This window comes from Eulemur rufifrons, chromosome 4 (assembly GCF_041146395.1).
Source record: "Eulemur rufifrons isolate Redbay chromosome 4, OSU_ERuf_1, whole genome shotgun sequence".
NCBI classification, from domain to species: Eukaryota; Metazoa; Chordata; class Mammalia; order Primates; family Lemuridae; genus Eulemur; species Eulemur rufifrons.
In genome coordinates this window covers 2,186,986-2,212,462 of record NC_090986.1, presented here as the reverse complement: position 1 = coordinate 2,212,462, position 25,477 = coordinate 2,186,986, and the positions used below count along the sequence as shown (strand labels likewise).

General features: G+C 40.6%; 1 pseudogene; it reads left to right on the top strand.

Moving 5' to 3' along the window:
• Positions 1-250: 250 nt before the first annotated feature.
• Positions 251-25,477, top strand: LOC138382891 (zinc finger protein 737-like; annotated as a pseudogene).

Here is a 25,477-nt window from a genome sequence, read left to right as displayed (position 1 = left end):
TTATGGGCCAGGGCTGAGATTGCAAGAGTCATGTTCTGAGGTTTCAAGTTTGTCCAGAGAAGAGGGCAAGGGAGAAGGTGAAGGCCTAGAGCGTAGCAGGAAGATTTGAGCCAGATTACAGTTCATGCAGAGTGAGAGTAGAGGATAAAAAGGTGTAGACATAGGGAATCTCGGACCATTTGTTATTGCAGTGACAAACATTGTAGTGAGACCTGGTGTTTTGTGAAGATGAGTAGACTGCGAGTTACCCATGTTCCTGGAAAGAGTAGGGGTCACACAGGGCCGATTCTACTCAATTCTAGGCATCCTAGAACGAGGGAATAGCACGGGAGCGAGCCGAGTGTGTGAACTCGAGCAGAGTCACAACAGGCATCCGTGTGTCCAACGAGGGCCCCAGGTGCTGAGAGTCCTCCGGCTCATGGACAGGACTTTTGAGTCGACACAAGTAGACAAGAACGAGCTTGTGAGGTCCTACTCACTAGGAGCAGGATGTCTCCAGGATGTGGATTTGAAGGTCAGTGAAGGAAGAAGACCTGTGGGACTTCTCGGTGACGAGAGCACGAGAGATAGGGGGAACCCCAGAGCGAGTTAGAGAGCTTTTACTCCCTGAGGATGAAATGTGAGGTGTGAAGATCAGCAACGGGAAGATCCGAGTCCTGGTCCGGTGTCTGCCTCTCAGCTTGGTTCGGGAGGGTCCGGGTGCACAGTAACCTTACCTTGGCTGAGCTAGCGCGCTCTGCCTACACGCCAGGATCAGAGGCAAGTTCGAGAGGGACCCCTGCATGGCTCAGGAAAGATCCATGGAAACCTTGCCAATGACCCAGGGACTCAGAGGAAGGCAGGATTCGGGAGTTAGGCCAGGATGAGCTGCCGCTGCCTACTGCTTCCCGAGTTGCAAGGCTTGCCTGCTAGAGATGCAGAGTCCTGTCCACCCAGTGTGCCCTCCAGGGTTTTGGCGCCAAATGTTAGGTCCAGAGTGGAGAGAGAGAGAGACGCATGAAGCCTCAGGCATAGCAAAAGGCTGTTTATTTTGAGCATCTGGGTGCAGACGTGTGGAGGCAAAAATGAGTCCACAGTGAGGTTGAGGAAAACCTTGGGTTTTATAGAGGGTTTCTCAGTGGCGAGTGAGTACTTGGGCCAAAACAGCTGCTGCATTAATTTTTTTTTTAACAAATATTTTTGGGGACCCCTGCCCCAGGCACATCCATCTTTCAGCTCTGGCGTCGCTATTGCTCTTATCAGGGGAGCAGGGGGGGATGAACTTCCTCTCTATCAGGGAGGGAGGGGGAGGAATGCTGGCTGCAGCTGTCTGTTAGATCTACAAAGTCTGCGAACTCTCCAGACTCCAGCGGCTATTGTTTTGTAAGCCTGTGTTGCATTAACCACATTGTGTCCTAAACATACATTTCAGGTTCCCACCCGGAACAAACCTAACAGTTTTCCTCTAAGTTAATACTGGAGTACAAGAAATGATTCTTCAAAAAAAATGTAGTTTAGTCATGCTGAGTGCCTTTCAAAATTGGAAAGTCTCATAGATTTGCCAGAAAATCACTGTCCTTCTAACCCTGCCTTGATGCTTGGTGCCTTCACTCCAAGAGCAGTGGGGGACTCTCTGAAGTTCCCTTATCTAGCAAAGAAAGCTTCTTATGAAAGTCAATACAATTGCTTTCTATTGCCATCCTGTTGCTTCATTAGCTAATGCAGATATATATACTACCACTCCTGAATGGTGTTTCCCTCAACATAATGCCTGCCTCTCAGGTTCATTCAGATGCCAAAAAGAACAATTTACCAGTTAATTTCTTTCTCCCTGGTCCATTCATTCTTGCTAATAATCGTTTTTTTCTTCTCAAAAGAATGGTATGTGTTCTCCATCTGCCTATCCTATGCAAAATAGTACTTGAGCATCTGAACCCCAGTGGGAGGTTGGGGTAATCCCTCTGTGATTTCCCCACATGCACATTAATACATGCATATGCCTTTTGTCTTAACATTTGGTATTCAGTGAACCTTCTGAGAATAAGGAGAAAAGTTTTCCTTTGGCCTCTATATTAGTAATTTACAGGAAATAAATTTGAGTTACATTTTGGTTTGCTGAGGTAGGGACGCAGGGCACTAGAGCCATTGCAGTCTAAATGCCTCCTATTTATTTTAACACTCCATAGGGGAACTTGTATTCCTTCCATTTTCTTTTCCTTTCTCTCTCTCTGTCTCTTTTTTTCTTTTCTTTTCTTTCTTTTTTTTTTTTTTTTGAGACAGAGTCTTGCTCTGTTGCTGGGGCTGCAGCACAGTGTCATCATCATAGCTCACAGCCATCTCAAACTCTCAGGCCAAAGTGATCCTCCTGCCTCAGCCTGCCAAGTAGCTGGGACTACAGGCAAAACCCACCATGCCCAGGCAAAGTTTTTGCTACCTTTAGTAGAGATGGGATCTTTCTGTTGCTTGAGCTGGTCTTGAACTTCTGACCTCAAACTATGGTCCCACCTCAGCCTCCCAGAGTGCTAAGATTACAGTTGTGAGCCTCCATGCCCAGCCTACCTGTATTTTCTAGATGTATGGCAAGTGGGGCATAAATTTGCCACCCTGTTTCCTCAGCCTAACTATTGTAGGCCTTACAGTAAAATCCTAAATGTTCGGTTTCTTTCCTAATTTCCAGATGCCAACTTCGCATCCAATTTACAATATCAGCTGTTTTTCCTTTATTGCCCAATGCAAACAGATGGAGTATTTTAGTTTTCTTGTCATTTCTTTACATAAGAGTGGGTGGTTGTTTTTAAAATATTGGTTTTGTATTTCTGAACATTTCACATGGGAAGAAAACACAATAATTTCATGGCACTCTGCTGTAAAAATCTTTGTGTCTCCCCTCATTTAATCTTCCTTAGGCACACACACTTTCCCTGAATGTCTTCAGGTGAGGTTCCTGTCTAGAAACTGTATGGGATGATGTGTCCTCAGCCACGCTTATGTCTTTTCCTGGTCCTGGGTAATGACCCAAGGACCAGGGTCCTTACTTCTCTGGGCATGACCCACGATGCCCAAAGCAGCCATGATTTCTGGAGTGTCCCATGAATATCAGTCTCTGGGACATCTCTGCCCAGAGGACAGCCTGAGGTATGTGGTGGAGCCTCTCAGGGGAGCAGGTGAACTTCCTTGAGGTTGAGAGGAGTCTCTGCTTCACCTAAACAGCTAACCCATTGGGAGTTTAAGAATTTTTTGTACCAGCCTCTGTTTTGATTCCTTTGAGATACATTGCTGGTCAGCCCATCACATGCTGGTATTCAGAGGAAATTTCACAAATCATTCTTGCCCTCTGAATTCTCTCAATTTTGTGAAGGGAGAAAAAGTATTTCAAAGGACAAGGTTAACCCACCCCAACAAGGTGGTGCAAAACCCTGCAAAGCAGTACAGCCTTGATGTGTGCTAGAAGGCAGAGTGCATTTTCTTTTGGGAGGGTGGTCATCGAGCACTTTAGTGAGCAGGATGTCAGTGGGAGGATGTCCCAAGGGATGTGATGACCTTACTTCACACTCAAGTCAGACATTCCTGTATTCCAGTCACCAGTGCCAGTTTTTGAATTTGTTGCCTTGAAAAGCTTTGTTGCTTTATTTCAGCTTCAGTTTTTCATTAATTGTAAAATGCAATGTATCTCCACAGCTTGAAAATGAGAAACTATTTCTGAAAAGGCAAGAGAAAAGTAAAATTCAGATAAGTGAATTAAATATATAGTCATATATTCCATTTCATAAAAAAAAAAAAATCTTCTTTACCATTTCCCCCCAGAATAAGTGTAGTAAGTTTCTTAGGGCTGTTGTTTTTCAGGGGTGATTTCAAATGGAGTCCCAGGGCTTAGCTTTGGAATGCTACCATGGAAAAGACAGAGACAAAGTCTCTTTTACTTTATGACTGCCTAAAACTGAATGCATTTTGACAATACAATGTGCTAGGTAAATTGATTAATTACACGGATTCACCAAAATGTTGTCCTTTTATTCAGGGTGGAGAATACGGAGAGTGGTTGGTTAGCTCTGTTCTGACTTATGGGAGTTGTACTTTAACAGTAAATCCTGTGAAATGGGACTTGAAAACTCTTGAGAAATTTTCATGTATGATTGTTTACTAAATGAGTTTTTTCCATGGAAGTAACTGTTAAATGAAATGTTTATTTTGTGACAAGGATAGATAATTTTGATTTTCATGTTGAAGTATGAAATGTAAATCCCTTACAATTTGCTTACCTCCTATAAACATCAACACGGAGTTCATGGGATTTTGCTGAATTATTTATTTATTTATTTATTTTTGAAACAGAGTCTTGTTTTGTCACTCTGGCTAGAGTGTAGTAGTGTCATCATAGCTCATTGCAACTTTAAACTCCTGGGATGCAGTGATCCTCCTACCTCAGCCTCCTGAATAGCTCAGATTACAGGTGTACACTACCATGCTTGACTAATTCTTTTACACTTTTAGTAGAGATGGGGTCTCACCCTTACTAAGGCTGGACCCAAACTCCTGGCCTCAAGTGATCCTCCTGCCTCGGCCTCTCAGAGTGCTAGGATTACAAGCATGAGCCATCATGCCTGGCTTGAATTATTCAAACACTGGATGTTTTCTCATCCGAAACTAAGTGAATAACGTTGTCTGGGAACCAGAGTTTTGAGCCCAATGACTAAGCTAATGTCAATCTTGATCTTCCAAAAGGTGGTCATTGAGGGCCGAGGGAGCCTCCCCTGCAGATATCCCAGCTTGCTCCCATCAGCCAGGAAAGGAGCCCTTTATACTGAGAAGCTTCAGAGCCCTGGGAAGCTAGGGTTGATCCACAGGCAGATGAAGTAGAGGTTGGGATGGAAGTAGGGGTGAGTGATGAGATGCGCTTTCTTTTTTTTTTTTTTTTTTTTTTGAGACTGAGTCTCACTTTGTTGCCCAGGCTAGAGTGAGTGCCGTGGCGTCAGCCTAGCTCACAGCAACCTCAAACTCCTGGGCTCAAGCGATCCTCCTGCCTCAGCCTCCCGAGTAGCTGGGACTACAGGCATGCACCACTATGCCCGGCTAATTTTTTCTATATATATATTTTTAGTTGTCCATATAATTTTTTTCTATTTTTAGTGGAGACGGGGTCTCACTCTTGCTCAGGCTGGTCTCGAACTCCTGACCTTGAGCGATCCTCCTGCCTCGGCCTCCCAGAGTGCTAGGATTACAGGCGTGAGCCACCGCGCCCGGCCGAGATGCGCTTTCTGAAAGTGTAATTGCTACTGTCCTAGGGCTCTTTCTAGACATTATCCACTACAAAATATTTGAAATTACATTTTGTTTTTCAATAAAATAAAGTCTTAATTATTTAAAGAAGTATTGCAATGGGGGAAAGCACCAAGTATAAATCTGCAAGCATCATGAAGGTTACACAGAGAAGGGCTTTTTGTCATCAAGAGGAGCAAATGACTTTAGCAAGTAGGTGGGAGGGGAAGGGCAGGATGGATGGTGGAAAAGTAACATCCTAGCTTAGAGGCTTTATTACCCTGAAGTCAGCCCCGTCTTAGGAGGAGCACAAAGGGGGTTTGCATGTTGGCTCAGGCTGAGAATCAGTCAATGTTTAGGGGCCTGGGGGGAAGGAGAAAAACTTAAACAAAGTTTGGACAAGAAATATTTTGTTTTGACCACTGAAAAGAAAACTGTTGTAATTTTTTATGAGGCAATAAATGGAAATTTTAAGAATCTGTTTCAGGCTTTGTGATTAGGTAAAAAAGAAGGAGTAATCTCTTTTGTAATGGGAAGGATGTTTCCTTGCAGTAAGCGGCTATTACAGAACACAAAGGGTGGGTGATGTCTTTCATCACAAGGATTTACCAGCATTACCTGCCCAAATCTTCCCCCGCCTCTTTCCCTCGCCCTATACATCTCTTCCACTGGGCTTTTTCTGAGTGGAGTACTTTATAGTACACCAAATTGATGAATGTAAGTAATGTGGTTTGCTGAGTTCATTGACTAGTTTTATCAAATTATTAAACTTCAGAGGGTGGTACAGGAGCATCTTATTGATAGGCAGTTGCTCAAAATTGTGCATGGGCCCCTGGGGCTGCCACTGGCATCTGCAGTGAGTGCAGTGTGGTAGGACTGAGCCCTGAACTCATGAGGTCTGTATGAAATCTGTGGTGTCAGAATTGAGTTTTGGAGAAACATTTGGTGCTGAAAAGGTGGTCGGTGTTCATCAGACTCCACACATTTGGTGTGAGAAGTGTCAGGTTTCTCAGGGAAGGGAGAGTCTGTTCTCCTGCACATAGGCTGTCACACCACGTATTGTGCCGTGACTCTGCATCTCCTCCTGGGGTCAGAGGAGACTGAGGACACAGGAGGAGCCCTGAGGTCAGATCCCTCTGCAACTTGCTGCCCCCTTGTGATTCGCACCCATTCATGCCGTGGTGCAGCAGGCACTGATGGAGCCACGCCCCTCCCAGGCAAGTCTCCTCCCTCTGGAATGGAGACCACAGCTCGATTGCTCTTAGAGTTTCCCACCAAATGTCCACACTGGAGTCCTGGTTTAGCTCCACCCCCAGACTCCAAATCTACAGCAGAAATCTGGCCCTCCACCAATCCAGGCTTACAGCTGGATTGCCTGATTATAATCCCATGCCTGCATGGACACAGGAATGCCAGGGCATATCCCAGCCTGAGCTAGTATCTTTAGCACTGACAGCCCAACATAAGTGACTGAGGCAAGCATACTAATTGATAGAGGTTTATTGGGCCAACATATAAGGATGTGCTTGGGAAAAACCAAACCACAGACAAATCTGTGACTTTTTCCAAGGGGGGATTTGGGAACTTCACTATTTAAAGGTGACATGGATAGAGAAAGTAAAAGGAGTGGGTGTGGGCAAAATTGTTACATTCTTGTGAGCCCAGAAAATTTACATATTACATAAGCTAAAATTAATGTTTGAAGAGGAAAGGGAAGTGAAGGAAGAATCAATTATGTAGATGTCCCTGGATAGGTAGAAGAAAGGTTGATCTTGTTTCTGTTATGCACTTGGGAAGATAAATTTGTAATCAACATTATTAGTGTGGAGTTGAACAGACTCTAGTTTTAGGAGCTAGACTGAAAGTGCAGATGAACAGTTACAACTTATGAGTCCTTACTTATGGAAGGCCAATGAGGAATTTCCTTTTGAATGATCTGTGTGGGCAGTCCATGCATATCCCTGAAACCTTTTACCTCTCCATGATCTGGCTGATGCAGTACTAACCATTGATTTGTAAGTTGTTGCATGACTCAGCCTCCAAGCCTGACCTTTGCTTCTGCATAAGGAACTTGAGGGATTGTCCCAAGATTTTTTGTTTCTTTTACAGCACCAGCCAGTCCTTACACCAGCTCTGCACTGCCTCCCACCCATGGGTCCTTGATAGCGCTTGTGTGTCTTCTGATTTTTCTCTTCCCCACAAACCTTCTTTCTTGTGTACATAGTGTGACTAAGGCTACTCCTCTGGTGCCTGAATTCAGCACCCTCTGGAATTAGACTCATGACTTGAAGGCCGTGGCCCTTGACATGGCTGTTGTAAGAGCAGATACAACTGAAAAATACCAACTGGATCCTTCAACTTAAAAACATGAGATTATACTCTCTTCTCTTCCTTAAAGTTTTTAATTTTGTATGTAGTTTTTCTCTGCCACTTTGAAATATATGTAAATTATTTTATGAGTTAACAGGTCTTTTGTAAATGTATTTTAACTCGGGATTCTCTTTCTTTAAAATCTAGGGACCATTGCTTTCAAATGTAAATAGTCAAAAAAATCTGCATGAATCCCAGTTTCTTTTAGAGTAGAAACCTCCCATTAGTAGGCACCTAGCTCCAAGTGGCAAGGTTGTCTTCTGTCATGAAGATATGAAAGGGTTTTTTTTTTTTTCCTTTGAATATAGCCAATTAGTAAGCACAGATGGCCTTTCCAATTACTGGGTAAATTTTGGGTGAACTACATTTAAAAAATGGTGTGACAAATCTATTTGAGGACTAACTATGTTGACTTTTCTTTATGTCTTTGCAATCTCTTATCAGATTGCCTGAGATGTACATGACATTCTGGTTTAATTGTATAACAAAAGTTTTCCTTCTGTTTTAGCATTGTGGAGAGTTATTCTGGGCCTGGAAACAATTTTGTTTTTAATTATATTTTCCAAACACTTGAGAATGACCAGGCATGGTAAAAAATTATAAAGTGCTCACCAGGCTTCACTCTAAAGAGCTCTTTCCTTCTTGGCCTTCCAGTAATAACTCACAATTGTGCAACACAATGCATGGTGCCTCCAATATCTACATGTGGAATGGTCTCTCTGCCTATTTGCAATCTGCTGTGTAGAGCAGTTTGACCAGATTTCTACAAAAATAATGTTAAAAGACAGCAATCATCCCTTCCAGCTGTTTGTCAATGACCCTGGCATTTTCAGAACTCAAATTTATCCAGAGCCTGTTGGGCTTGCAAACCCAGCCAGGTAGACACATGTGCATTGAGTAGGCCTGAGAATCGTAACTCCCTCTCCTCTTTGCCAAATACTCATGAATATGTAGAGGGCACCAGCTGCTTCCCTATTCCTCCAAGACCTCAATCTACAGCTGCAAATTCTGAATCCAGGTCCTCATGATCATAAGGATGTGATAGAGCAGCTTCCATGAGCAGCTTCTAGTTTCCCCCTCATTCTGTATCACCCAAGAGTATAGAGCCAGGTTGATTCCACCTGTAATCCGCACATAAGGCTGGCCTCTACCTGGGATTCACAAGGCAGGGCCAGTGTTGGGACTGAGTTTGTACAGAAAACCTGAGGGAAACATTTTCTGCATTGTGAGAAGTCAATATAGACTTTGTGAAGGCAGGCTTTACTAAATGAGGCCTTTCAAGTTTTCCAGATATTGCCCAGGGAGCTCTTACAGCTGAATGAAGGGTTCCTGTTATAAATAGAATCTAGTGGCAAAATCTGTAAGTGTAAACAAGCACCTCAGCTGTGGGAGGCCAGGGCCACAAAATATTCACAGCCACAGATCACAACTACAGCTTCCTGTACAGTTACTGGAGCAGGGTGTTCTTCTCCTTCCTCATACCTAAAAGTTACCCCTTAAAGGACAGTTTACGTCACATCTGGATCCAGGATCAACTGCCCTACCCGGACATTTCCATTTTCTCTGCTGACGTCACAGTGTCAGCCTGATTCTCTCCTGCCTGGATCAGCATGAGGACATCAGCCCACACTCACTGAGGACCCTCTCACCAGCATGTGGGAGTCTTGTGGACATTTGGGGGTGTCCTTCCATGCTGGGTTCAGGATGACAGGCTAATTCCCCTCCTTTTCAGAGGAAGAGGAATAAGTCATCCAGGGTTTGTTCCTCCTCACACAGAAAGAATCTCCCTTGTTGGTGTCCAGATTGGAGTTGCTGCCATTTCCTGGTACTTCAGTGATAAACAAGGAGGAGGTCCTGAGACACAAACCAATAGATCAATGAGTTCTTTCCATTTCATATGAGCATCAGAGGAACAAGTACAGCAGGCATGGTTCCTCCTGTCCAGTCTAGAGCAAATGGTTAAATGGTTGAATTCAGCATCATGTAGTCAAGTCAAGGAAGTTGTTCAGACTTTTGCTTCATTTGGGCCATTTTCCTTATGTTGTGAGTTCTGATGTCAGCACACGAAGGCCATTTATGAATAGAAGAGTTGTTTTTATTTGTCTTTATGGCTTCTACCTTGTTAAGAATAAATATTTAGGTTCTAATATAATTCCAGAAAAACTTAAGTGATTTGATTAAACTGCTTATTAATGTATGTTATAAAATGTATGAAGAAAGCTAGGGTGGTGACTCAGACCTGTAATCCCAGAACCCTGTGACTTAATGTGGCCTGGAATAACAAATGGTTTATGTGCACAGTAGAGCCTGAGAGGCAGTGCTTAGCTAAGTGTTTTCAGCCCCAGTTTCCAATTAGGATCACGTGTCCAGTTTAAAGAAACACCATCACCGGTGCCCTCCCTGCAGATTCTATTTGTTGGGGTTGGAGCATCTATGTGGTTTTAATGAAGTGCCCCATGTGATGCTAAAGTGAGTCCAGGGTCAAGCACAAGGGCTCCCAGATATATTTATGAAAGTTCAGTCCAGCCTTTGTTCCACGGGGACCTCAGAGAGTCTTCCCTGCATGGGTTTGTGGGGTGCAGGGCAGCACAGCCCAGGCCACGTGCCCACTGCTATAGCACATATTGCTGGTGTCTGCGGTAGAGGAGGGCACCTGTGGGCAGGAAGGGAGAGAAATCACTCATTGGTCTCCATGTAGAAGGTCCATGTTGATGACTCTGTGATGAAGGACAGGGAAGGGTGGATTTTTTGCACTTCAAGGTCCCTCTGCCTGTGGGTGTAGTCATAGCAGATGAAGGGGCTGTACTGATGCCTTTGATGGCACTTTATCAAAATGCAGATGTGATTTGTCCAGAAAAAGTTCCAGAGAAGGAAGAGGAAGAAAAAGCTGTTTCTTATGTACAGGTCCCAGGTCCAGAATCATGTTCACTTGTCATCCTGAAATGTCCTGTGTTTAGATTGAAAACCTTTCTTTCTCTTGGAATGTTCTTGCCTGATGATTTTGTTTCTATGATTCTTTTGTCCTTTTTTCTTATAATGGTCAAGGTGCTCTGAAAAATCTTCCTTGTATAGCAGAGCTTTCTATTCATTCTCTCCATCCAGGCCTCTTATGTGCCACGAACACTTCTCAAAAAGTTTATGAGCTGCAGTATAGAAAATGTTCCCTTTGTGGCTGTCAAACTTGGGATCATGTGGCTGCCTAGGATTCTTATTTGGGATAGGGTCAGGTCCTTGGGTATCAGTGAAGAAGGGGAACACGAAACTGTTTAGGTTCCATGTGGATGCTCCATCAGCTCTGTGCATAACAGGATGAAGTAAATGCACTCTTAAAGTGCTGACATTAATTGCCTAGAATAACTCAGAGTTTTAAAAAAGAATAATTAGAGGAGACATGGTTTCTAGGATGCCAAGAAAAGACTTTACATGCACTATTAGAGATTATAAAACATGGGAGATACATGTGTCTTGAGGTTTGCATAAAATTGATGTTTCCTCATGATTAGATTCAAATTATGATTTGCTTCTTTTGGCCACTATCCTCACAGCAATGATGTTGTGTCCGCTCATATGAATCAGCACCTTATACCAATTTGCTCTGTTAGAGTTGTTAATTTTATACCCTTAGTTAATGTGCTCTTTAACAGATTGTTCCACTATAATTATTTTTCTCCATGAATACATACCTTGGGAGTATGTGTGTAAGCCATCACATTGAATCTGGAAGTTGCACTTTGTTCTTAGATTCTCTTTCATACAGCTTGCTTTGGAAAAGGAAGGCTCTCATCTTTATTTACTGGTCTAATACACTGGGGTAAGCCCTGGCTCCACCACTTGGTAGATGTTTGCCAAAACATCTTCCCGGGCCAGAAGCATTGGCATCACTCATGAAGCTTGCTAGAGATTCAGGCTTCATCCCATATCTTCTGAATCAAAATCTGCATTTTAACCAGATCTTCCGTTCATTGCTGTACACATTAAAATTTGGGAGGTACCTTCTAACCCACCATGACTTTTTCATCAGAGAAATATGCACAACTTAATCATGTATGATGTAAATAAAGCACTCAAAAATGTCCATGGCTGATTGTGTGGCCTTACTTTTATGGTGCATTATCTAAAAAAATAGTATCTGCATTGTTTTTGTGGCTGTTATACTATCCTCTTTGCACAGACTTACAGAATACATTAGGAAATACTTTTTTGTTAAAATTATCTTATGGATAATCCAGTCACTCGTATAAGTCCGAACCAGTTTTCTTTACTCTCTCATTTCACCAGGAGTGAAATTATCTCTGCCCAGGGCTCCTTGGTATGTATGTGTTTTTTTTTTTTTTTTTCCAGAAACTGTTGACATTCATGGACGTGGCCATAGAATTCTCTCTGGAGGAGTGGGAATGCCTGGACCCTGCTCAGCAGAATTTGTACAGGGACGTGATGTTAGAGAACTACACAAACCTGGTCTCCCTAGGTGAGGAGAACTTCGACACACCATTCCAATTCCACACTAATAATTTCACATTTTTTGTAAATTATTTTCTGGGAGTTTCTGCTTTGCGTGAATGAGTTTCTGATCCTTGTTCCCAAGGAAAACTTGGGGATTTTTGATATAGAAAAGAAAATATTCAAAGTGTTTTATCTTGACATTAATCTTAAATCTTTTTGAGCTGCAAATCTGTATCTTTCACTCTACATTAGTAGTAATAGCAGAAATGTAGTGGCATAAAATATTTTTGCCCATACCTTGAAATGCAATTTCCACCACCAATTTTTGATTCAGTAGTAGAGGAGCTAAGAACCCCAAAATATTAAATGCTTTCTAAGTATTCTAAAGTTTCCATCAGGAAAGAGTATGTGGGGATTATTTTTCTAGAGTTTTCTATGTGTTCTCTCTTCTCTACTGAGCACAGTAGTAGATTGGTAATTGGAGAATCCCAGGAAGAGTCATGTGAATTTTTTCTAATAAAATAGGTCTTGCTGTCTCTAAACCAGACCTGATCACCTGTCTGGAGCAAAGACATGAACCTTGGAAGGCGAAGAAGTACATTGCAGTACGCAAATACCCAGGTAGGTGGGAGTGAATGGCAGATGGCACAGAGGACAGAGGTCCATAATTTAAGGAGGAAGCCAGACCTCAAAATGGGGTTTGGGAAGCTGTGCTTCAATGAAAATGATTTCTAAGAAGCCTGGGTTTCTTTCCCTTGGTCTCACATAAGGGCATGTCTTGTCTTTGTTTTTTAATTCTCTAAGCACTAATTCCCCGTCAGTGATCTTCCTTGAAGGTTACAGTGAGAACCAAAGTTCTGTTCGTGGCTTACAAGGGACAGCAGGATCTGAGTCCTGTTCTATTGCCTTTCAGGACATGGTAATATCTGTGTATTTTTGAGGAAGCCCCTGTGAAATGGTTTTTTCATTTTCCTTTTGCATCACATCTGAAACGTGTGAGTGAAGTTGTGATGTTAGTACTTGGTTCAGGTATCCCAGGCACACACAAACAGATGTGGTATGTTTTCTGCTTTATGGTTTCCTACCCTATGGAGGTTTTAAATGTAATTTTACAGGAAACTCATACTCAGTAATTTAGCAGAGCTCTCTAAATAAAGGTAATCGAACGTTATTTTACTTCACAATTCTATTTTTGTATCAACTATGATAAATAATTTAAACTCTATATGCCCAAATTCCTCCACTTTAATGTAGCTTAAGGCATCTTTTTTCTACATTTCTTAAATTTAGTATGTCTTTGGGAAGCTTAGAACATTGCTGAGCATGTATTAAGCTCCCACTTGTTACTTTATTTTTTAATAACTGTCATTTTATAGTTTTCTCAGAGTTTGAAGTTTACTGGACCTGTCTCATTCATACACACACACACATACTCACACGTGTGTGGATGTGTAATATTTTTTACACATAAAAGTTATACATAATTATTGTATACTGTATAATTATTTGACATTTGTAGACATTGTGAAATCAAGTTAATGAATATACCTATTACCTCACAATCACCTATTTTTTTCTATTGAGAACACTTAAGGTCTACTACTGTCTTGGCAAATTTTAGGATACAAGTTATTATTAGTCATGGTGTTATACATTAAGTCTCCAAAATGTATTCCTCAGGTAACTAAAAGTTTGCACCCTTTGAACATCTATTTTCCCCACCACAGGCCCTGGAAACCACATTTGTATTCTCTACCTCAAACTTTTTAGCTTCCCTATATAAGCAAGATCATGCAGTATTTGTCTTTGTGTGCCTGGCTTATTTCATTTAGCATATTGTCCTTCAGGACCATCTGTGTTGATGAAACGTCTGAATTATATTTTTTGTGGCTAAATAATATTCAGTAGAATATATATATATATTGTGTATATATACCATATTTTCTTTATCCATTCAGAATTTTACAAACAGCTTGTTTTCATATCTCATCAATTGTCAAAAATACTTCAAAGAACATAGGGGTATAGATATTTCTTAAAGATAATTTATTTTTTTTGTAAGAATCTCACTCTGTTGCCTTGTCTAGAGTGCTGTGGCATCAGCTTAGCTCACAGCAACCTCAAACTCCTGGCTCAAGTGATCCTCCTGCCTCAGCCTCCCGAGTAGCTGGGACTACAGGCACATACAACCACGTCTGGCTTATTTTTTTCTATTTTTCGTTGCCCAGCTAATTTTTTATATTTGTAGTAGAGATGGGGTCTTAACTCTTGCTCTGCTTAGTCTCGAAGTCATGAGCTCAAGCGATCCTCCCACGTTAGCCTCCAAGATTGCTACGATTATAGACATGAGCAACCTCACCCAGTCAAAGATACTGATTTTATTTCCTTTGGTTGTATACACAGAAGTGGGATTGCTGGATTCTATGGCAACTCTAATTTTTCATTTTCAATAGCACCTCCATACAGGTTTTTGTAATGACTCCATGAATTTGTAACTCACCAACAGTATAAAGCATTTCTTTTTCTTCATATGCTTGTCAAAATTTGTTGTCTACTCTTTGATTTTAGCCATGCTAACATGTATGAAGTGGTATTTTAACATGATTTTGATTTTTAAGTCCCTAATGATTAGTGATGTGGAGCATCTTTTCATATACTTATGGCAATATTTATGTCTTTATTGGAAAAAGATCTTTTCAGTCTTTCTCCTATTTTTCAATTGGGTTATTATCATTATTACTGTTTTTGTCTCTTATCAGACATATGGTTTGCAACCGTTTTCTCCCATCCTTTATGTTTTCTTGTTTCATTGTCTTCTTTGCTGTACAAAAGCTTTTTTAGTTTAGTGCAGTCCAACTTCTATATATTTACTTTTGTTGTCACATGTGTGATGTTGTATCCAAAAAATTCATTGCCAAGGTAATTATCAAGGAGGTTTTCCATATGTTTCTTTTATGATCTTTAAGGATTTGTGCTTTATATAAGTCTATATTTTTAATTAATGTTTGTGTATGGTATACAAGAAATGGTGTAATCATATTTTTTTCTTGTGAGTATCCAGCTTTTCTAGCACCCAGTATTGAAGTATTGGTGAGACTATAGTTTCTGCACTGTGTGGTCTGGGTGTCCCTTTCAAAGATGAGTTGACTTTGCATGCATGGATTTTTTTTCTGGGCTCTCTGTTTTGTTCCATTATTTTTGGGGTTTTTTTTTTGTGATTTTTTTATGCATGTTCTAGTCCGTTTCTATTACTATAGTTTTGAAATTAGTTTGAAATCAGAAAGTATGAGGCCTCCAGCTTTTTTCTTCTTCCTCAGTATTATGTTGGCTACTGAAAATATATTGCAGTTCCATAAAAATTTTAGGATTGTGTTTTTTATTACTGTGAAAAAATGCCATTGAAATTTTGATAGGGACTCCATTGAATCTTTAGATGACATTGCATAATATGGCCATTTAACAGTATTTATTCTGCTAGTATATAAACCTGTGAAATCTTTACATTTATTTGTGTCTTCAATTTCTTTCGTCACCAACTAATATTTTTCAGTGTAAATTGCTTTCACCTTTTTAATTAAATGTATTGCTAAAATGTTTATTATTTTGATGCTACTATAAATGAGATTATTTTCTTTTTTAGGAAAGTTTGGTGTTACTGTATGAAAACACAAGTGACATTTGCATGTTAATTTAATATTCTGCTCATTTACTCAGTGCATTTTTTAGTTTAAAGAGGTTTTTTTTTTTTGTACTATTTAGGGTTGTCAATAGATAAGATCGTGTCATCTATAAATAGTGAGTTTTTTTTTTCTTTTTTATCTGATGGCTTTAAAAGTTTTTTCCCAATATTTTTGCTTAATACTTCCAATGTTATGATAGAATAGAAAGACTGAAAGTGTGTACAATACAGCCTTGCATTTGTATCTGTGCATTTGAAAGAGCAAATGTGTCATCCAGTTTTCATAAACCAATTTCAGCAGGTAAAGCTCTTTCCTTTCTGGGTCCACAGCCTGATGGGTTATCCTCTGGACTTGCAAAGAATAGGGGTTCTAGCTGGCTTACAAGGCTGCTTCTAGGTCAGCTTTGATGCTTCCCTTTATTGGGCCTCTTACTAGGGGCTTGGAGAGTTGTCAATTCTGTCTTGTTCCTGGGCTGACTGGATTGCCCTCGGGACTTTGATCTGTTGGGCGGGAAGTTGCAGTTGGGTCTGCATATGGTGGGGAGGGTGTCAAGTATATGTATGAGTGTGGCTCCCACTGACTATGTGAGAGGTTTTCCCCAGGGCACGGTGTTGGTCTCTAGGTGTGCAGCACTGGCCATGGACTGTGGCTGAGAGAACTGGAACTGAGGTACAGCTGCTTCAGAGACTACAGTGAGTGCCAAGGTGTGTAGGCCTGCCTCCATGGACACAAATGGGCATTCCCTGCAGGCTTCTGGAGAGGGAGGATCATCCCTGGACCATGGCTGGGAGGAGCTGAAGTTGCTTCAGCTCTGAAGTAGAGTCACTTAAGAATTCTCAGTGGTACCATGTGGAGTGAGCAATTTCTTGGTCTGTATCTAAGACCAGGGGTTCTCAAGTTTACCACCTGAATGAGGGCCTGCCTTCTCAAAATGACCCTCTTTGGTCTTGGGCTTTAGTATTATTTTACAACCACCTCAAAGCTTTTATAAAGGCAGTTAGATTTTGAGACGGGGGTCTCATAATATCACCCAGGCTGGTCTCAAACTGCTGGACTAAAGTGATCCTATTTCCTCAGCCTCTGAGTAGCTGGAATTACATGTTCGAGCTACTGTGCCTGGCTTTCACAAAGACACTTTTGTCCATGGATGGCTGCCAAATTTTAGTTGCAGTGGGGAGACAGAAAAGTAGGAGACTTCCTATGCCACCATGTTGTTAATGTCACTCTCTCTATACAATCTGACTTTCTATTTTGTTCCAAATCAAATTTTACGTCTAAACATTTCTTGTTTTGCAATGATATATTATGGCATTACTTTTTTAAGTTATGTCCTTTGACATAAGTTTATTGTGTCTTTTGTTGTGCCAACACATTATGATTTTGGTTGAAATTGCAGCCTCCTATGTACAATTTATCAATGTCTGGTTTAATTAAAATAAAAATCAGCCATATCTCTATAAAAAGTTACATTTTTTACCTATACATTTATATATTTGGAAACCCTGATTTTATAATGTGTGTGTGTGTATGATAGATTTATATATAAAATAAATCTCAAAATCTAAGTGCCTTTATAAGAGCTTTGGGATCTAGGATCCCAAATATAAAAATATTTTTTCTATATATAAATCATAGGTTTCCAGTGAATGAACCCTTGTATTACTATTTAGTGTCCTTCTTTGTCTCTTGACAGTTTTGGCTTAAAGTAGTATGTTTTATGAAATAGGACAGCTTTTGACTCAAAATGTATTTTGCCTAATATGATTGTGACTCTCCTGCTCTCATTTGCTTGACCATTGCATGGAGTGTGTTTTTCCATCCTGCCACTTTCAGTCCATTTTTTGCCATTAGATCCAATGTGAGTCTGTTATAAAGAGAATGTAGTTGGATCTTGATTTTTGAATTTCCTTAAACCCTTTTACTCAATTTTTTTCTTTTGATTGGAAATTTTAGTCTATAAATATTTAAATAATTGTTTGAATGGGAAAGGCTTACTATTGCCATTTTATTAATTGTTTTCTTTGATTCTTGCAGGTATTTTGTCCTTCTTTTCCTCATTTTCTGTCCTTTCTGTCTCATTGATTTTTGTAGTGACTTGCTTTGATCCTTTCTTATTTAAAAATGTATCTCTATAGGTATTTTATTGTGGTTACCATTAGGATTACATAAAAGCACTTATAGTTACAACAATGTAAACTTGTAAGTAATAACTCTTTTTACTTGAATACAAAAATTCTTCTTCATTACATCTGCCTTAAAATTTTTATGGATTTCTCTAATTGTATCTTCTTATACTGTATATCCATTAACAGATGTTTCTTTCTTTCTTTCTTTTTCTTTATTTTTTGAGACAGAGTCTCACTCTGTTGCCCGGGCTAGAGTGCCATGTTGTCAGCCTACCTCACAGCAACCTAAAAGTCCTGGGCTCAAGCAATCCTTCTGCCTCAGCCTCCCAAGCAGCTAGGACTACAGGCATGAGCCACCATGTCCAGCTAATTTTTTTCTATATATATTTTTACCTGTCCAGATCATTTCTTTCTATTTTTAGTAGAGACCAGGTATGGATCTTGCTCAGGCTGGTCTCAAACTTCTGACCTTCAGCGATCCTCCCGCCTCAGCCTCCCAGAGTGCTAGGACTACAGGCGTGAGCCACTGCACCCAGCCTAACAGATGTTTCTGATCATTTTTGTGCTTTTATCTTGTAAACTTTAAAGCATGATTAAAAGCGTTTTCTGCACCATGATTCTAATACTGCAGAACTTTATTCAGATGTAGTTGCATCTCTTTCCCAGACTGAGTTTCTTTTATTTCAGAATATTAAGGGGATACAAATATTTTTGGTTACATGAATCAGTTTTGTCATCACTTGAGTCATGACTACAGGTGTGCCCATCACCCAAATATTGTTCATTGTACCCATCAGGCAGGTTTTTGGTTCTGTCCTTCTTCCCCCTGCCCCCTGCTTGATTTCCACCAAGTTTTACTTTCCTCTGTGCACGTGTGTGTTCATCAGTTAGTCCCAATTTAAGAATGAGTACATGTGGTGTTTTTCCAATCTTGAGATACTTCCCTTAGGATAATTGTTCCAAGTTACATGTAAATTATTGCAAAAGGCATTAATTGATCTTTTTGTGGTTTAGTAGTACTCCATGGTGTAAATATACCACATTTTATTAATGCAATCAAAAATTGATGGGCAGTTGGGTTAATTCCACATCTTTGCTGTTGTGAATTGTGCTGAAATAAATATTTGAGAGCAGGTATCTTTTTGATAGCAAGACTTGTTTTCCTCTGGGTCGATACCTAGTAGTGGGATTGGTGGATCAAATGGTAGGTCTTCTTTCAGTTCTTTGAGAAATCTCCGTATGGTTTTCCATAGAGGTCGTCCTAATTTGCAATCCCACCAACAGTGTGTAAGGATTCCTTAATCTCTGCATCCGTGCCATCACCCCTGCTCTCGTGTGCAATGTCTCTGCATGGATTCTGAGCAGCTCCCCCATGAGCCCAGAGTTCTGCAATGGATGGGGCAGACTCCTCACAGTTCAAGCTGCCTACAATGTTTATTCCTCTTCTAAAAAGCAGTGCTAGTTCAATTCTGCTGTCTTCTCCTCTTCCCAGTAGTGTGCATTGTATTGGGATCCCTGGCTTAAGCTCTGAGTTGGTGGTGCTTATAAGAGTCGGCTACACCTTGTAGGATTGAGTCATTAGGTGCTCTAGTGGGCTATATGGTCATTCTCCCTGTCAGTGGTTGATGCTTGCAGGAAACAGCCAAGTGCACAGGGGTTCTTTTGTGCCTGGAATAGGCTTCAGCCCCTTAGGAGAAGCATTTGACTGTCCCAGACAGTGGGAGGGGCCTGCAGTCCCCAGGGGATTGCTTCCTCTCCAGCACAACAGAGGACAGTGGGAGAGTAAGGCTTGGTGGGATTAGGTTGAGCACGCCTGGGAGGCTTTGCAAAGTCTTGGCAGGGCTCAAAGTCCTATCCCAGGGCCCTGGGAAAAGCCACTGGGAGAGGGGCCAAAAAGATCTATCAAAACTAAAAAGACTGCTTATGGAGGAGGAGCTGTCTGTAGTTAAGCAACTGGCTCTTGGAGTGAGCTTCGCCCCTCTCTAATTACCCCTGCCCTGAGGGGCTCCCTCCAGTGTCTGTTTGCAAATGGGCACAGAAACATGCTGCCCTCAGCCACAGTGGGACCACTGGCTGGGAACTTCGAGTCTGCCAGCGTGGCTTTCCTGTGGAGGTCAGGTCCCCAGAGGTAAAGGTGTGGAGAACACTGTAGGTGATGAAAGGTGGCTGCCCTCCCAGCTGCAGTGGGTGGGGCAGGGAGGAAGAGAGCCAGGAAGAGAGCCAGGACCCTGGCTCCTCCAGTCGCCCTCCTTGGAAGGCAGCCTGCAGGAAACGTCCAAGCTCCAGACCAACTCCTGTTCTCCACACGATTCAGTGGGTGCAGCAGTGCCCATGCGCATAAACGTGGGGAAGCTCACATACAACTCAGTAGCCCGCTGATTACCAAAGGTGTGTAGGAAGGAGAAACGCAGTGCTCCCTTATTCCTTCACTGCGCTCTGAGCCTCTTTGGGTTTGATTCTCACCAGTTTCTTCTCGTCTTTTTCTTTTTCCGTTTTTGTGTTCTGCTTCACAGTTTCCCCCTGTGAAGTACACAGCAGGCTCCGGCACCTCCTCCAAACTACACATGAGCTGTGCCCATTCCTCCCTTTTCCTTACCTAAAACACTTTCTTCCCTCTGGGGTGCTCCAGCAAGTGATGGCTCTAGTAGGCCCTCTGGCCCTCTCCCCTCTTCATGAATTATTTTTATATAATTTTGTGTTGTTTTCTAGCATCATTTTATTTTCAATGAAAGGGGCTTCCTTTGGCACTTCTTGTAGGGCAGATCTAGTGCTGACAGACTCTGTCAGCATCTGGTTATGTTGATAAATCTTTTTTTTTCTTCTTTTAGGAGGATAGTTTTGCTACATACAGTATTTTCTGCTGTGCGGTTTTTGTTCTTTAGGCACCGTGACTATATAACCCAATTTCTTTCTGCAGGGCAATGTTTCTGATGACAAATCCACTGGTTCTCTCATAGAAGCAAGCTTACACATCACACATCACTCTTCTGTTCCAGCATTTCAGATTCTCTTTTCTGTGACTTTCAAAGCTCTACTTATAATGTCTTGCTATGGGTCTTTTTGTTTATCCTTGTTAAAGTGTGTTGAGCTTCTTTATTTCTTTATTTCTTTTTTTTTTTTAATGTCCTGTGTGACTCAGAGAACATCAAGGAGGATATCCATATAATGCAGAACAAACTTTAGGTATAATAAAGACTTCTATAAATGTATTATAGCTATACTATAAAGATATATTATTTGTAGAAATACATACTGTATTACAAAGTTTATGTGATAGATTACATTTGGGGTGAGGCAGTAAACCTGTCTTAATGCAGGGGGCATCAAGGGTCAGAAGGCCTGAGAGCTGGACTCAGTTCTGCTGGTCTTAGTTCCTTGACTTTACTCACATTAAATATCCCTTCCCTACTGCCAGTTTTATTTATTTCATTTTATTTTACTTTATTTTTATTTCAGCTCATTATGGAGGTACAAACATTCAGGTTATATATATTGCCCATGCGCCCGCATCCCCCCGAGTCTGAGCTTCAAGTGTATCCACTCCCTAGACAGTGCACATCACACTCATCACGTAGGTATGCACCCATCCCCTCCCCCCACCGCCATCCCCCCCAGTCAAAACTTCAAGCGTGACCATTCCCCAGGTAGTGCGCATCACACTGATCAAGTAGGTATACACCCATCCCTTCCCCCCAGCCCCACCTCTGTCCGATACCCAATTGGTGTTATTCCCAAATGTGCACTCAGGGAAACCAGTTTGCTGGTGAATACATGTGGTGCTTATTTTTCCATTCTTGGGAAACTTCACTTAATAGAATGGGTTCCAACTCTCTCCAGGAGAACCAAAGAGATGCCATATCGCCATTATTTCTAATAACTGAGTATTATTCCATGGTATACGTAATACCACATTTTGCTAATCCATTCATGAATTTAAGGGCATTTGGGTTGTTTCCACATCTTTGCAATTGTGTATTGTGCTGCTATAAACATTCGGGTGCAGGAGTCTTTTTTATAGAAAGACTTTTGTTCTTCTGGGTAGATGCCCAATAATGGGATTGCTGGATCGAATGATAGATCTACTTGAATCTGTTTAAGGTATCTCCACATTGCTTTCCACTAGTTTATAGTGCCACCAGCAGTGTATGAGTGTTTCTGTCTCTCTGCATCCATGCCAGCATGTATTGTTTTGGGACTTTTTGATAAAGGCCATTCTCACAGGAGTTAAGTGATATCTCATTGTGGTTTTGATTTGCATTTCCCTGATGATTAGAGATGTTGAACATTTTGCCAAACTATAATACAAGGCTGTGATTATAAAAACTGTTTGGTATAGGCACAAGTGCAGGGACACTGACCAGTGGAACAGAACAGAAAATCCAAATATAAAACCATCCCCATATAGCCATCTAATCTTTGACAAAGGAAACAAAAACATCCTCTGGGGAAAATATCCCTTATTTAATAAATTGTGCTGGGAAAACTAGATAGCCACATGTAGAAGACTAAAACAGGACACACAGCTTTCACGTCTCAGAAAAATCAAATCACGGTGGATAACAGACTTAAAACTTAGGTGGGAAACTATTAGAATCCTAGAAGAAAACGTAGGAAAGACTCTTACAGACATTGGCCTACGCAAAGAATTTATGAAGAAGGCCCCTAAGGCAATCACAGCAACAACAAAAATAAATAAATGGGACCTCATCAAATTAAAAAGCTTCTACACAGCCAAAGAAACAGTCACGAGAGTAAACAGACAACCTACAGCATGGGAAAAAATTTTCACATACTGCACATCAGATAAAGGACTGATAACAAGAATCTTTTTAGAACTCAGGAAAATCAGTAAGAAAAAATCAAAAACCCTATCAAAAAGTAGGCAAAGGACATGAATAGAATTTTTTCAAAAGAAGATATAAAAATGGCTAACAAACATATGAAAAATGAGCTTCTTGATTTGTTAGTTCTTTTTCTTACATTTTAGAATTGCTCAGTCATTTGTATTTGTTTGCTTCAGCTCCACAGTTTGTTTTCTTTTATACTTTTTGTTGCTGTTTTAATTTTTCTCTATTCCCTGAGTTGCCTGTGTTTCCATTTCACTCATTGTGCACTATTCAGATGGGGCTTTTTAATTTTCTCAGGTATTTTATATATCATTATTTCTTTATAGTTCATTTCTGATTATTTATTTTGTTTCTTTTATTGGGTTAGGATATCCTGATACTTTGTGTATGTTATAATCTTTTGTTGATATTTAGGGATTAAATAAAAATTCATCTGTCACAAACTTTGCAAATTGGCTTTGTCCTGGGAGATTCTGATATGAATTGCTTGGGCTACAGATTCTTGGAGCCTCCCAAATCTATTCTCAGGCTGTTTATTCCTTGGAATTGTATGTTTATGTTCCAGGTAAAGTGATTTTTCCATGTTTTTTCTTAAGGCCCTGTAATCATTTGCTACCCCTATTGTATGCCACTTGTACTGAAGTCTCTCTGCTGCTGTAACACTCATTTACTTTTGTTTGCAGCAAACCCAGTCTACCTTCCAAAGCACAAAACTATTACGTTCAGCATTCTGTGTTATGGGAGACACTAACCAGTCTCTGGAAAGGCCCCTAGAAGTCCAAATATATATGTGTGCCGCAATTCTCTTTCTCCTTCTGGGGAGAATCCAGGAGTTGATTTTTTTAAAACCCATATAAACCATGCTATATTAATATTAGGAAGTACAATGGTACGTAAATGTAACAAACTTTTCTTCCGCTTCTATGTGGGTTTTGGCATTGTGCTCTCCCGGGATGCTGCAAACATTTAATTGGTTTTAAAATTCACACAGAAGCAATTTGGTCTGTATATTTTTTATTAATGTTATGTAGCTGTCACTGTATTAGGGCCTGTAGTACTTTACTATTTTCATAATGTGCTTGCTATAATTTCATATGTTAGATTTGTAATAGATGTTCATCTAAGGCTGAAAAAAAACAAGTGGGATAATTTGTTATTTTTATTTCTTTCAGCTGTGTCTTCTTATTACACCCAAGACCATTTGACAGGGAAAAGCCTGAAAGATTCATTCCAAAAAGTGCTACTGAGAAATTATGAAGGCTCTGGACTTCATAATTTAAGCTTAAGGAAAGACTGGGAAATTGTGGGTGAGCGTAAGGAGCAGAGAGAATGTCATAATGGATTTCACCAATTTTCAACAGCTAGCCATTGCAAAGTCATCAAATGTAATAAATGTTTGAAAGTCTTCAGAAAATTATCAAAACGAAATAGACATAAGATAAGACATCCTGTAGAGAAAACTTTCAAACGTAAAGAATGTGAAAGAGCCATTAACAAATGTTCACACTTTACTGAATATAAAAGAATTGATACTAGAGAGAAACATTACAAATATATAGAATGTGGCAAAGTCTTCAAATCTTGCTCACGCCATTTTAATCAAAGGTCAAGTCATGCTGGCGAGAACCCCTACAAATGTGAAGAATGTGGCAAAGCTTTTTAGTGGTTTTCAAACCTTAATATACATAAGAGAATTCATACTGGAGAGAAACCCTACAAATGTGAAGAATGTAGCAAAGCTTTTACCCAAAGTTCAAACCTGACCACACATAAGGCAATTCATATTGGAGAGAAACCCTACAAATGTGAAGAATGTGGCAAACCTTTTATCCTGCGTTCACACCTGACCACCCATAGGAAAATTCATGCTGGAGAGAAACCCTACAAATGTGAAGAATGTGGCAAAGCTTTTATCGAGCGTTCAACCATGACTAAACATAAGAAAATTCATACTGGAGAGAAACCCTACAAATGTGAAGAATGTGGCAAAGCTTTTATCCAGCGTTCACACCTGACCACACATAAGACAATTCATACTGGAGAGAAACCCTACAAATGTGAAGAATGTGGCAAAGCTTTTAAATCATGTTCAGAACTTACTGATCATAAGAGAATTCATACTGGAGAGAAAGCGTACAAATGTGAAGAATGTGGCAAAGCTTTTGTCCAGCGTTCAAACCTGACCACACATAAGAGAATTCACACTGGAGAGAAACCGTACAAATGTGAAGAATGTGGCAAAGCTTTTTTCCAGCATTCAACCGTGACTAAACATAAGAGAATTCATACTGGGGAGAAACCCTACAAATGTGAAGAATGTGGCAAAGCATTTGTCCAGCGTTCAATCCTGACCGCTCATAAGAGAATTCACACTGGAGAGAAACCGTACAAATGTGAAGAATGTGGCAAAGCTTTTAAATCATGTTCAGAACTTACTAATCATAAGAGAATTCATACAGGAGAGAAACCCTACAAATGTGAAGAATGTGTCAAAGCTTTTACTGAGCGTTCAACCCTGACCAAACATAAGAGAATTCATACTGGAGAGAAACCCTACAAATGTGAAAAATGTGGCAAAGCTTTTATCCAGCATTCAAACCTGACCACACATAGGAAAATTCATACTGGAGAGAAACCCTACAAATGTGAATGATGTGGCAAAGCCTTTACCCAGTGCTCTTACCTTACTCTACATGACAGTATTCATACCTCAGAAAAATCCCACAAATGTAAACAATGTGGCACATCCTTTAATAACTGTTCACATATTACTTGA